This window comes from Tribolium madens, unplaced genomic scaffold, assembly GCF_015345945.1.
Source record: "Tribolium madens isolate multiple individuals breed KSU strain unplaced genomic scaffold, Tmad_KSU_1.1 Scaffold_91;HRSCAF=231;Tcas5.2_LG7, whole genome shotgun sequence".
Taxonomy (NCBI): domain Eukaryota; kingdom Metazoa; phylum Arthropoda; class Insecta; order Coleoptera; family Tenebrionidae; genus Tribolium; species Tribolium madens.
Window position 1 is genome coordinate 14,852,915 of NW_025401063.1, and position 13,989 is coordinate 14,866,903.

The 13,989-nt window shown below is 33.4% G+C and overlaps 1 protein-coding gene and 1 non-coding gene across 3 annotated transcripts in view; both read right to left on the reverse strand.

Moving 5' to 3' along the window:
• LOC123011542 (serine/threonine protein kinase OSK1-like) overlaps positions 1-13,989 on the reverse strand; it is a 249,753-nt gene that overhangs the window by 153,988 nt on the left and 81,776 nt on the right. The gene's annotated exons all lie outside the window — the stretch shown is intronic.
• Positions 12,986-13,067, reverse strand: Trnas-gcu. The gene has a single exon. It is a non-coding gene; the product is annotated as a tRNA-Ser (tRNA).

Here is a 13,989-nt window from a genome sequence, read left to right on the forward strand (position 1 = left end):
TTGAATTAATTTGAAAACAATGTCATTAAACGTCAACACAAAAAATCTTCTAAGAAAATTTAGAGATGAAACACCAAAAAAGAAACAAATTCAGTACACTAAGAGTTTTTTGAAATTTGGAAACGAATAGTTCGCAAGCAGGAAGTTAGAAAAAGGGCCCGTTAAAATGTAGACGCAATTTGTAATGCAGGTTTGCTAAATATTCTTAATTTTTAGCAAGAAATCGACAAGAATACAAAATAAACATGAATGAGAAAGAACCTTAGAAAGAACGCAATTAAATTAATGTCTTGCGCATCGTTTTTTGAGGAATGAGTTGAAAAAGTAATAATTTTGAAACTAAAGCTGACGAAGAATTTATAAAATGCATCAACTTTGAGCTCATTTCAATAAATTACACAAAATTTATTGCCAATCATCATAATACCTACTTGTATCTTTTGCTAAATAACTTTTTTCTGTATATACATTCTTTTTCTTCAAAGTTTTTGTAGCAAGAATCTCATTTTTGTCCACAACATTGTACTTACTTGCGATGTGTTTCTGTCAAAATTGTTAGCACTGAATTCTGTCTTTAGACCTTAGGTAATGATGTCTGTCCTCAGGTATTCAATTATAGCGCTTTCAAAGAGGAAACAGACACACAAGATTCATAAAAGTCAAAATTTTGACAACATCTCAATTGGAACACATAACCATAATTTTTTAACAAAATTTATAGGGATAAAAACAAAGAGCAAACAAAATTTGTGGCTATGGAGACACGCTGCTACCAATTCTTTCATCAAAATTTTGACTTGGTAATTTCCATTAAAAAAAAAACAGACTTTAACTTTAATCGTCAACTTAATCCCAAATCCAAAGAAACCGTCAAACCCCCAAAACAAAAATCGATTGCGTCTCTTCCATACATTCAAGGTGTCACAGGTAGAATTGCCAAAATTCTTAAACAACATAACATTCCGCTAACAACCCGCTATTGTCTAAAGGTATTTAGTTATACTACAGAATATAAATACATTAAACTTTTATTGCATAAATTCAACGGCAAAATAAACTCAAATATTTTTCATAAAAAAAAATAATACAAAATTCTGAATTTAACAATCTCTCTGGGAGAGATTGCTAATAGGGTTTCAACACAATCTCGTTACTTTTCGGCAATTTTCTTCTTCCCACAAGGCATACAGTAGTTTTTAAAGGGTGTGCACGTATCATGAAGGCACCTGCGGCGACGTAGGTGCAAAATCAGAAGCCAGCAATTTTTGAATGTGGTTACACAGCTTCCTTTCTGCTTCTTCGCCCAGAAAGGATGCTCCGCCTATACTGCTACTCTTAATGAATTTTTCTTTTGTTAAGCGTGCATGTAGTGTTCTATCAGAGATATTGTTAGTACGTCATCTGTCCCGAAACTTTAAGCGTCATGTATCCCAAACCCATGAGATAGATGGTACACCTGTTTAGGTTGCAAGAAATTCCGAGATGTGGCAATTGCTTTCTGAATACAGCTTCTACTATAACCGAACTCTAAACTACATTCTTCAGAACGTCGCCTTTTAGCGAATTTTTAATAAACAGTAGATCAAACTAAATATCTTGCAAACTTTTGTAGCACTTATCACCAAATTTCATGCAAGACTACTGCACTTTTACCACGATTTTTCCTAAACGGCAAGAGTAGATCCTCTACAAGTACCTAACTTGGACAACTAACGCCACATGCACCGATTTCGCAAATTATTGGACAGCGTCCTCTCCCGCCGCGTCTCTCACTGATTTACCCTAATCATAATGTTAATTTTGAATATTTTTGCGATGAATAATTGAACCAAACACAGCAAAAATTTCGTATTTGATTAATGTGATTTGCATTAGGCCGATTGACACTCACAGTGCGATAGAGAAACGGTAATAAGGGCGGTAATAGACTAGCGTAAAACACGCGGCGGGTTACACGCGACGTTTTTCCCGCTGAAATGGAAACAAGGAATTCAAATGGGAGTGACTACACTAGCGTTTAACACGTTTAAAACCGCTAGCTAAACGCCGACGATTGCGTGCCAGCGGGCCACACGCGGAAAACGTTGGCAATGCAATACATTGCTTCTTACGAGTTTGAATACACTAGCAGCGTTTTTTTCTATGATTTGAGAAATTCAAATGAAAATATTTTGTTGTAAGTCTGCTGCTGAGAACAGGGTGCACTCAGTATCGCAGAAAAAAACGCTACAGTGTATGCAGAGGCAGCCTAAGCGGGGCGGGTGACACGCCGCGTGTTTTACGCTAGTCTATTACTGCCCTAAGGTCGCCAACATTATAAGAGAAAATTTCCCTCTTTATTAATTATAAATCTAAATTTCGCAATCTTTTATCAAAATAATTTTTTTTCATCGAGAGTGCAAAAACATTTTGACAAGTAAAATTCTGAATTTTACAATTATTAAAAATTGTAAAATTGACAATTAATTGATTAATTTGACGTAACAAATATTTTGAAAAAATCAAATAACTATATTGTTGTTCTGTCATATTAAGAGTCTAGATTGTTTTTAATTTTTGTGGTAGATTTTATAAATTTTTTGCCAAATTTACAAATTAATTGCATGTTAAACACGTGAGAAAGTGTGTTTTTGAGTAAAAATTTGATTCAATCGTTCGATTAAGATTTGCTGACCGCACGCGCTAGTAATATGCGGTCGGGTGGATTGCGCTCAGTTGTAAAAACAAGTACCGGGTGGGGCATCGGTTATGCGCACTTGATAAATCGCGACTTCAAATTAATTAAAACTGGCAATATTTCATATACCTAACTAATTATTGATAGGGTATAATTTGAGAATTTTTCTAATTTTTTTGGATAATAAATGAGTCCGTAACAGTTTTGTGTGTTTTACGAATACTTTCTGTTAATTTACCTATAAAGTTTTTACACTAAATGAATCTGTACTTGTCAGCGCATCAAACTTTGATATCACGATTTCAAATTTTGACTTGGTTAGCCAAATAATCCTTTTTTTTATTTAAACACAAACCAGACCCGTGATTTATGACAAAATGGTATAATTTACCAACAAAAGAATCATTTACTGGTAGCCGACCGCTTTAAAGGGTCTTTTTGTTGTAAACCTTGGAATCTTGCCCCAATTGCAGTTCCCCATTGTCACCTAAATTTACGATGGCACAAATAAAAATGATTTTCAAAGTTAAGATGGAAAATTGCGTTTAATTCAAAATCTAATTGGTATTTTTTTTTCTGATTTTGTAAACAATTGTAGGAAGTTAATCTGTGTAGATCAGTATAAAAATTAGAATTAAATTTTCTGGGAAAAAATTACTTTTTATTTTTTTTTGGCTTTATTTGTAAATGAAAAATTACCAAAAAATTAGAGAATGTATCTTATTAATGCCCAGGTAAGTGTGAAAAAATTCAACATTTTTATTTAATTAGAAGTGGGGATTTTCTTTTTGGGCGTAACGGATGACCCACCCGGTATAATGAGGCTAATAAGGATCGCTAATCGTCAAGGTGAATGCGCTCAGTGGCATCACATCGGGGTACCCATTCATGGGTGCTTCGAACTTTTAGGTGGGTGCACTTTTTAATTACATATTGCCGCCGACATTATTCTCTGAGATGCGAGTTCTAAAACACCACCCTGTTTTAATGTTTTTATTAAAAAAATATTGAAAGAGGAACAAATAGATCGATCCACTTATGTGAAATGTGTATCTTATAAGTTTAACAAAATTTTTAAAACACTGTTATGTAATATTTGTGTTCAGTAAATGTAAATACTCGTAATAACCTATTTCATTTTTAATTATTTGGAAATGCGAAGTACATTTTTGTAACTGCTTCACCCCTATTTTCATTAGCATAGAAATTTAATTTTTAATAATTAAATTTTTTACGTCACGCTGAGACATATCGACCGACCTGAGCGCAGTTCACATAAGGATTAACGGAACGCAGGTAAGTAAAAATTTTCTGAGCGCAGTCCACTGTAGGGATTAAAAGGCAGTGCTTGAAGTGAGAGTAATTCACCAGCACCCATACCTACTGACAATTCATCTTCAAATGTCAAAAAATTTAAAATAGTAAGAAGTCAATTAAAATGTTTTATAAATTGTTGAAAAAGTCGCTATTGAAATGCAAAACGAAGGTAGATGCACCGGACCTAAATTAACGGATGACTTTCGATACAATTTTTAATTGTTTAAAAAAGAGCCATTAACTATGGTCAAAGTAAGAATGACGGAAATGCGCACAAATGCAGTGGTCAATTCCAGCAATTCTCAAGATGTTGACAAAAAGACGTTTGGGTTAGGCTATTGTTTAGTCAAGAGAAAAAGAAAAGACAATGCGAGTAGAGAGTAATATGCTCCGATCGCTCCCCTAAATCATCTCTTCACTGCAACTACGGGGTTAAACGCTCCCTTAGGGCCCCCTGAAACCCTGTAATTATTGCGAATCGAATAATTGGAATTTGAGGTAAAACGCTCCATGGATGCCCTCCATTTCGGCGAAGACGACTAAAAATTATCTAGAAATTCACTTATTCTAGTAAACATTTTTTGCTTTGTCGACGGTGTGGTTTACACGTCTGGTGGTTTAAAAGTGTCTCCCCCTGCTCTTAACCAAGAGATAGGAAGGCAGGAATGAGGAACAACTTCATCGTCGAATTTTTTTTAAAGCTTAGAGAAATCGATCCAGCTCTTGTTTATAGGAGAATGGGACAAATCTGGAGAAAATTGAGGACTATTGAAGATAATGTCTCCCTATCAGTAATTTGATTATGGATTATTTATTGCTGTTTATATTATCAAGTGTTGTTAAATTTAGCTTAAAAAAAGTTTGGAAAATGTTATAAACATCCAAAAAACATCACAAACTTTAGGACCATATGTTAAAAATAAAAAAGTAGATCAGTTTTTTGCAATTTTAAATGGCTATAAAATTAAGTGGCTATGAAAATTGCTAATTTTCATACTGAAATTTATTTTGAGAATGAAATATCCAGACTGCCAGACATAGTCTAAGCTTCGTTCCTAAAGCTACCAGGAACAGATAAGTCCGGTATAGTTATGACAGTGGCATTAGTAACATATCTCGGTTCTTTTTCGGCAGAGATATGATTAAATGAGGACATGACAAGGTGTAATCTAAACGAGCAAACCTCGCTGGATGAGCGGTCGGATTATGTAGTTGCAATCACAATACGATGACGAATTGCTCGTTTGACCCGGCAAACTATAAAATGGGACATAATACATTTCCTCGAATGTGGGGATTATTACGGTTGCAGTCAGACGATTTGTATGAGCAACTGCCGGTCACTGCATAATAAACGGTGATATTTCATACGATTTGTGTTACCTACTGCTTATGGCCGCTGATTGATTATCCACAAAAGAATAACCCTATTTTTCACATTTAGCGAGTTGTCTATGTTTTATGTAAATTGATTTATATCGAGAAATCAAGATAATTTTAATTCGAGTTATCTTTGGATCCGAAAACGTATGTCTATTTTTGAACTACTGCCGTTTTCAATGACATCCAAGCTGTAAAAGTGGCTGGTTTAGTTTAGTAATTTTGAATTTCTTAGTTTGGCAATTTACCTTGACAAATTCAAGATTCTCCATCATTTTTGACAAACAAAAAAATATGGATTTGAAAAAGCCTGCAAAGGTTTTACTAAACGCGATAAAAGAAAACTGTAATAAACTATTGCCAAGAATGGTGGACTAGGGAAAGAAGAGTTACTTCGCTTGGCGGCAAAAATTTTTCTTGTATAATATGTAATTAATTTTTCCTTCAATTTAGTTTTGCTTTACAGATTAGTATGACTTCAGTTCGAGATATTAAAAAAAAAATATGAACACGGGTTACCCATATTAGATTCACAAAAAGGAGGTGCAAAATGTCAACCAAAAAATGATACATTCACTTATTTTTTAAAAAAAGAAATTTCTCGCAAAATTTCGGAATACCATGAAAAAAACGAGTATTTTACTATGTACGACTTACCATGTTATGCTACTCAAGAACTAGGATACACTTAATCTGCGGCCACTGAGAACTGGGGAAAAATTGCGTTATTATAATGTGAGGCAAAGAAACTTGGCAAATAATTTTTCCAAGAGAAATAAATGGAGTCAAACTGCAAACTTGAAACTCTCATAACTTCAAAATTTTTATAGATAGAATTTTTTTAACATTTTTTCTATGTTCCTAGTGTCTTACCTTATAGAAAAATTGTTTTCCTAAGACCTATTAAAAATTTTATGACACATTATAAGGGATTAACCAAACAGTGGCTTGAATTTGTAACGCTCCTTTGCAAGTATTGCTGCACCCACTAGAATAAAACAGGGCCGTATTTAAAACCAAAGTAGTGGTAGAGTTTTACCAAGCTGTTATTAAAAAAAATCAGCTTTATTTAATAATAGCTTGTTAATAATCACCTGGCTTTTTTAAATTCCTTAAAATACTTGACTTTAATAACAACTTCATCAAAAACTATTCAAATATTTCAAGTATTTTAGACAAAAGAAAGTAAGTAATCCGGCCCTGTTAAAAACTGACCTGTTTCCTTGGTTTCTGGGTCCGGGTGAGTTCCACTAATTTATGATTTGTTTACCATGTTGTTTACTCTAACAATACTGCATTTAACTTAAAAGTAATAAAATTTTTAGTGGGTCTTAGGAAAACGATTTTACTATACATGACTTTTTTTCTCTGGGGCGCGAGTTTTTGCGCAGCTTGTATAATTTTAATCCGTCAAAATCTTGTCACTTTTTGACACACCTTGAAAACATTACATTTGTGAGAGCATTTTTTGGAGATCGCATAATTAGTTTAAATACAGAGACAGTTTGGCCTCCGTGGTCATGCGATAAGACCCCCTGTGATTTTTATGACCACATATGAAAAACACAATTTGCAAAACTCCTGTTGCTGATCTACGTGATCTACAATAACGAATTATTGACACAATTGAAGAAATAAACGAGATCTTATCTAAATTAAATACCGGGGAAAGTGGATTGCTTAAAAGTAGTCTCGCCGTTTTACTAACTGCGAGTAGTTCAATTACTCAAAATTAATAGAAGACATACATGTATGTGAAAACTTCCAAGGCCCTCTCTGAATCAAAATTTCGTTGCTCACATGATGAATGCACGGCCTATTTTAAATTGTTAGCAACTAGCACCTATCCTATCATGTAACAAATTCAGCCACAATAAATTATGATCCATGATTTACATATGCAGTACTTAGTTTGAGTCGGGTAATAAATACCGAATTTATATTTAAAGTTTAATTTTAACGAAATTTCAATATGCATTTTAACAATGTAACAGCGACACTTACGCTTCCTTTGATTACAGTTTTTTATTGGTAACTAGGTAAAGAGGGGGGAATTCTTTAAATTATACAGTATGTTAGGAAAGGGTTTTGCATAAATTTGAAGGTAAAAAAATTCATGTAGGTATATCGAAAATGCATAGTTTTCCCAAAAAATCGTTTTGAAATTATGGTCGAAAATTTTGAAAACCGCTGGACTGAGATCATGAAAATTAGCGTGCGGTTTAAAACGCTCTGTAATCAAACGACGCTGAAGGCATATATTTTTTTAAAATTTAGATGAAAACTAGAGAATCTGTGTAAATTAAGCAAAATGATTAAAATTTTGTTCGTTTTAGTTGTAGTCAGTGTAATAACTAAACTCGTGAAATTGTCTTGCACATAGCAATCAAAAAATACAGAAACAAATGTCATTTTGGAAATTTAACATCAAAACAAAATTTGTTTGTAAGTTTCAAAAATGGATAAATACTCCAGAATTGATTATGCAGATATGCTCTTGCAACGACATTTCTATAGCTGCAGTGTTTAGATACAGAGTGACAAATATCAGGACGAAAGTTCATGTGTAAGAGATTTGGAATAACACCGAAGAAGTAGTCAGGGCTTCCGGTTCTTCAGTTCGCTGCGTCAAAGCAAATGGAGCTCATTTTAAACACTTGCTTTGATTGTTATTTTGGTTTTTAACGTTCTGAATTCACTGTTTGTTTTTTTTTCTCGGTTTAATTACTTGGGTTACAGTTTATCAAATCGGTTTTTGTTTATTTCAATATGGTTGTTTTTTTATTAAATTTCACACAAAGAACAAATAAAGGAGCCGTATTCGCGATTTGAAGTTCCCTCACAAATGAATAGGCTAGCAATTAAATTTCTAAAATATTGAAATTAGTCGCCGAGGATAATAACAGGATCGTTTTTTTAAGTTATTTTTTAAGGTTTTTTTTAAGGTAAATCATAAATTTAGTTTGTATAAAAATTATCATCTTTTTGATCATGCCATTTTACCTTTTGAGTTGTCATTTTATTTGACGTTTCATACGGATCCAAGGATGACTCGATTACAAATTATTTTGATCTCGCGATATAAAGTTACCACTAACTGTTAGTAAACTACCATAAGTACTTCTGAAGAAAGTATACACTTTTTGGAAAAATGGTAGAAGGGTTTTCAATTTGTCTGACCATGACACGTTCACATACAGGATGATTCAAAAATGTCGATTCAACAAAAAAAAATTAAACAGTCAATTTTCATATTATCATGTAGGCATCTTAGTTTTTCTATTTCCGACATTCTTAGATTTAATTTATTGTTAAATTTGCTAGTTTGTTAAATGTTTTTTACACCATAAGAAATAAATTGGCGATTTTATCTGTTCAGTCTTATAAGATCTGCGGTTTTCGCTAACTAAATTCAAGATTACATCATCGGAACGGCTAAAAACTTAATTCAAAATCTATAATCTTTAAAGAGCTATATCTTGTGAAATAAAGCTCAAACAATTTTTTGTCATATGAACTTTTAACTCAGATGTATGTCCTTTATCATCACGCAAGAGTTAGTGCGACACTTTTGAATTACTTTGTATAATTTTTTGCTAAACCATTCCCTAACACACTATATTTTAAGGACTATAGTATTGCTATGGTTGCAATAAAATTTATTTCTTTATCCGCTGCCGGCTATATGCAAAAAGCTTCCGCTTATTCTGAAAGTGTAGCAAGATCCATAAATTGTCTCAATCGCTGGCGTTAAATCTTCTAATTTGTGAGAATTGTATCTATCGAAAACTCGACTGCTCATTGCATAATGTATTCAAAACGGGCTGTTGTGAATTTAAAAATAAATGACACAAAAAAATGTTAATGGAGTGTCGGTATTATGGGTCCGCCGTCCGAATTAATGGTGGCGTGCTCAAAAATTACGCGTGTCATTTAGCGAGCCGGCACGAAAATTAAAAATTTAAAGAGACCGTTTCAATTCCGACAACGCTCGCTCGGAGGATGGCGGGATATACGGGTGCTTTTCGTGACGTTGCCGTTGGTCGAAATGCTTTCCTAAAACTTGGGAGATTGGTTTGTACATTACAAAAACAAAAACATGATCAATTCATGCATAAAACAGAAATATTTGAATTTCTCTATAATCAACACGGCAAGGCCACCGGGCACAGTTTATTTTTATTAACACGAAAAGTTAAAATTTGATGAGATAAAGCAAAATGTGTTGAACATGCAAAACTCTTTGGTAAAACTTGTTTTACTTGTTTGACAAAAAGTGTTTTAATATGTGGAGGAGTGGAGACCAAAAGTCGGCAGTAAAAAACTATGATCACGTGCGTCAATTAATTTGGCGAACCACAAGTGGGATATGACATCTTTGAGTAAGTCTGTCAGAGTTTCAACAAAAACTGGCGCCTGGTTGAAAAGTTAGAGAATTTAAAAAAAAATTGTTTGAACAAATTTTGAAAATGGAAAAAAAACGAATTTTGCTGTGATAAAACATTTTTATTTAAAAAAATGGACAGCCGTCCAGGTAAAAAAGAACTAGAGGAAGTACATGGAGACTCTGCACCTTCGTTAAAAACTATCTATTTCTGGATAAACGAATTTAAAAGGGGTCAAACATATACACAAGATGAAGCTCGCTAAATGGGTACACTTTGTCTTTCATGAAAAAATTGAATTGAATTCACCCTATTCACCAGATTTAGCACCGTGTGACTTCTACCTACATCCAAATCTAAAAATTTAGCTTGTTGAAGAGATATTTCATTCAAACAAAGACACTATAGCCGTGGTGAATGAATATTTTGCAGCATTCCGATGAGTTAAAAAAATTAGAAAGTTGTTGGATGAAGTGCATAGATCTTAATGAAGATTATATTGAAAAATAAAAATTATTGTTACCAAAATTTTTTTCTTTAACTAGACATTTTAGGTACTACATTTATCAAACAACCTTCGTATACGTAATAAAAAAGCCTTGAAGGCAGTAGTCGCATCCAATAATGTTAAAGGAATATTAGGCTATTATTTATGTGAGAAATATAAAAACAGCTTGTCATTTGTTCCATGGTTAGAATCACCTTGCTTTTTTATGCTTACAAATTGAGCGAAATACAATGCACAGCTTACATATTAATGTCCGGTTGCACAAAACATAACGGAGAGTTAACAAAGCTTTGAACATTCATCAATAGTTTTGTGCAACGTACCGCCTCCTTAGTGAAATGTATCAATATCCCGCCTGGACATTTAATAAAAAATGTATTGGAGGATTCCAAGTTTTTTTTTTCCTAGTTACGGTGGTTGTTAAGGAAAAACTGAATTATTATTAATTATTAATGAATAACAACGCAACTAATAAAAGCTGGGAAGGAAGAGTACAACAAAACAAGATAAGTAAGAGAGAATTGATATTATGTTAAAGTTAAACACTTTAAACTTAAAAACTGGATTTGTTAGAAATTTTCCCCAGATTAAAGCGTCAACAGGAATCAGTTGAACTCACCGCGCCGCGCCGATAGAAATAATCCTTTTTTTCTCCTTGGCCATTTTTTGAGTTCAAGTGATTCCCGTTGGTGCTTTAAACTGAGGAACTTTTTTGACACATCTAGTTTTTTAGCCTACAGGGTTCCGGGTACCGAATAATATCTGTTCCAAATATCTGTTCCTGTTCTAAAATGTAAAATGAAACTTGTTCCCAATAATAACCGCTCCCTATTGTAATGGAGCAGATCTCTGGCATATGGTTTCGTGTCGTACGTACACTTGTTGACGTAGCAGAGCACTCGCACATATACATACATACCTACGTACCTATTTATATCAATGTCAAAACATCGAATTATCTTTCACTCCTTCGTCTGAGAAAATAATGATGATTATTTCATTAAATTGTTACATTACATTATGAAATAAAACGCTGCATCGTCAAATATATCCTATCGCACTCGACAGGATGTAAAAACAAAATAAGTTCGAGAACAGGCATCAAGTACCAGAATCAAGGTGACAACACAAAAGTAAATACCACAAAATACGCAACCTATATTACCGATTCCCGTAAAGAGGTATTGGATATCGGGTGGAAGCATGGGACCGGTGTCATTCAAAGTATCACAGTACCTGTTACCTGAACAGTCACTGAATACCTGTTCCAAAATAACAGATCCAGTGTTTTCATTCCATTTTTACCCCTCTCGTATCTTGTTTTGTAGTACCCTTTCTCCCCAGCCTTTAATAATTGCGTTATTTTTCGTTAATAATTAAACATTATTCAGTTTTTCCTTAGTAACCCTAGCAACTAAAAGAAAACTCGGAATTACTACTCTAGTGTATTTTTTACGAAATGCCCAGGCGAGATATTGATACATTTCATTAAGGAGGCGGTGGTTGAACTCAAAAAATGCCCAGGCGAGAAATAGTACATTACAAGCGAGGTGGTAAATATGGCATTACACCGAATGCTTATGTATACGATCCAGAGGCGCCAGCACAAGGGGTAATGCCTTTACCACCGAGGTTTGTATGCAATTTTATTCACAATCATATTATTTTTAGTCAAAATATTGAGTAAAATAAAATTCTAACAAAAGTAAGGTCCAAACCTGGTAGGATATCCAAATGGCGTTTGATTTTTGACATTTCAGAAATGTCAAAGAAAATATTAATAATGTGTGAATCTAATTTAAAATTGTCGAAATGGAGCAGTGTGCTCCCCCAGAAGTAAGAGAAACTGCTATGAAACAATTGCATACAAATTTAAGCAAAATATTATGCTTAAGTTAACAATTTGAAAAAAAAAATTCACGATATTTTTGTAATTTTAAGGTTGGCTATCCTGCATATTACCGCCCAAGAGAGGTAATGTTACTACTCTTCGCGAAATCTAATGACGTGTTTCCCAACCTTTAAAAGGTTTTCTTATTTTTATTTTTATTCACAATCACGAATGTAATATGCCGATTACTAACCTTTTAAAGGTTGGGAAACACATCATTAAATCTCATAAGCAGTAATATCATATTATCGCGTGAGTAGTAATATACAGGTTTGTCAAGGTTAAGATTAAAAAAATACCGGGACATTTTTCTTTCAAATTGTCAAGTTACGCATAATATTTTACTAAATTAGTATTCAATATATAATGAAGAAGTACACTGCTCCATTTCAACAAATTCAATATCAGATTCACGCATTATTTCAGTATTTTCTTTGACATTTCTGATTGTCACAAATCAAACGCATATTGGATGGCCTACGACGTTTAGACGTTAACTTTGTTAGAATTTTATTTTATTTAAATTTTTGACTAAAAATGAAGCGATTTTGAATAAAATGGCATACATAATTCGGTGGTAATAGCATTACCTCTTGTGTTTTATCCGATCTCAAAGATGGAATCTCTCGATCGTATAAATGAACATTCGGGGTAATGCCATATTTACCACTTCGTTTGTAATGTACTATTTTTATTTTAAACGCAAAGTTATTGAATTGACTTGATCCATTTGCGTGGGAAATTACTCTGATTTAATAACTCTTTTAGGTAATTGATTGTCCACGAGGTTATTTTTTATTAAACGTGGAATTATTAGAAAAAAAGGACGACGAGGATGGGATTCGAACCCACGCGGGCAGAGCCCATTGGATTAGCAGTCCAACGCCTTAACCACTCGGCCACCTCGTCATTAAGTAATGCGTTTTCCATTTTATAAAATAAATAATCGTGTTATCATTTATTTCTTATCAGTTAATAAATCATTTTTAACATAGATTTTAATTTTTTCACCGATTTTGCAACGTTTCTTGTAGACAAAAAATATGTATGTATTAGACAGTAATCAATCACATCGAACAGATAAATCCTTAATCTAAACAAATACAGGATGTCCCAGATTTTGCGCAAAGCTGTCCTAAAACGGATTTCACAAAAAGAAATTTTCGAAGTTCAACAGCTTTTAAATTAATCATCTATTGTTTTGTCCAAATCCACGGTCTTCTTGCAATTAATTAATTCAATAAGAGTTAAAGTGTCAAACAGGGCCGACACAAGCGGGGGTGCAGGGCGTGCGGCGCATGCGGGCGCCATATCTAGGGGGCGCCTGACGAGCAACAAATTTTAATAAAATCATAAATAAAAAAATTGAATTACTCAAACAACAAAAGATGCAAAAAAAATTAAAATACATAAACATAATTTAAAACAAACTACAACACAATATGCGGAGAAAGCCATCACACTAGAGGTCCGGATGTCCGGAAAAAATATTGAAAGATTTTGGGGGCAGGTCTCCTACGTCAAAAGAAGAAAAAAAAATCTAAAGACCTATGTTCAGAAATGATTCCTAAGCGAGCTAAAAAAAACTAAAAGATCTTTTTTTCCATTATCTCAGTGGACATAAATTTACAAAAGATTACATCTGACGTAATTTGAATGAATCTATTGGTGATATTACAAATTGTGTACTCTAATTAGGGGGGCGAAGGCAAGTGACAGGTAGTAAAGTTTCCTATGAAACTATAACACTTTTTCAAATCATTTCGAGAAATTTAATTTTTTTCTAGCAGAATAGATGCAGTTAAACAATTTTGGTATCATATCTGTAGAC